The sequence below is a fragment of the Solanum tuberosum genome, unplaced genomic scaffold, assembly GCF_000226075.1.
Source record: "Solanum tuberosum cultivar DM 1-3 516 R44 unplaced genomic scaffold, SolTub_3.0 scf00619, whole genome shotgun sequence".
In the NCBI taxonomy this organism is placed as follows: domain Eukaryota; kingdom Viridiplantae; phylum Streptophyta; class Magnoliopsida; order Solanales; family Solanaceae; genus Solanum; species Solanum tuberosum.
The window spans coordinates 162,105-162,814 of record NW_006239533.1 but is presented as its reverse complement, the minus strand read 5'-3'; positions in this window follow the sequence as shown (position 1 = coordinate 162,814).

Below are 710 nucleotides of genomic sequence, written 5' to 3'. Positions count from 1 at the left end.
TAACTCATAGGTGTTATAAATCCATGACATGACATGCTATGCATTCTACTCCCGAGCTATAATCGGGAGGTATGGGGCCTATTGCCTATATTTATACGTATGAGACACAGATGGCCACAAGTTGGCGAATATGATGCCGGTTCGCTACCGGAAAGCACCACCATTGCTAGCATTTGGTTGGGTATGTCATGCATTTGCATCTATATATATGTATTCACGACATACGATTATACGAGCATACCATGCATATTTAAGTAGTAGGGGGCTAAAGGTCAGCCATGGAGATTATTTGGGTTTCAGTTCAGGTGGTATCTCTATTACCCTTTTATAGTAAATGTTTACGATTTTACTTTTCGCTTTACTTACCAGTACATTTTTATTCGTACTGACGTCCCTTTGCCTGGGGACGCTGCTTTTTTTTTTGTGCGAGCAGGTACATGTAAGGACTCTAATCGACCCACCCGCTAGAATTCAGGTTCAGCTGTTAGTTGGTAAGCTCCATCTTATCCTGGGGCTATCAGAGGATGTTTACTTTTGTTGTACAGTTTGGGTATAGTCGGGGACTTATCTCGACAGTGCTTGGGCCTTGTCCCGACAGTGCTTATGTCACTCATAGAGGCTATTGTGGACACAATATTCTGGGTTTTCTTTTTTTGTATGTTTCAACCTCCAACCAATAGTCTTGGCATGCATATATAGGTGTGTGTATA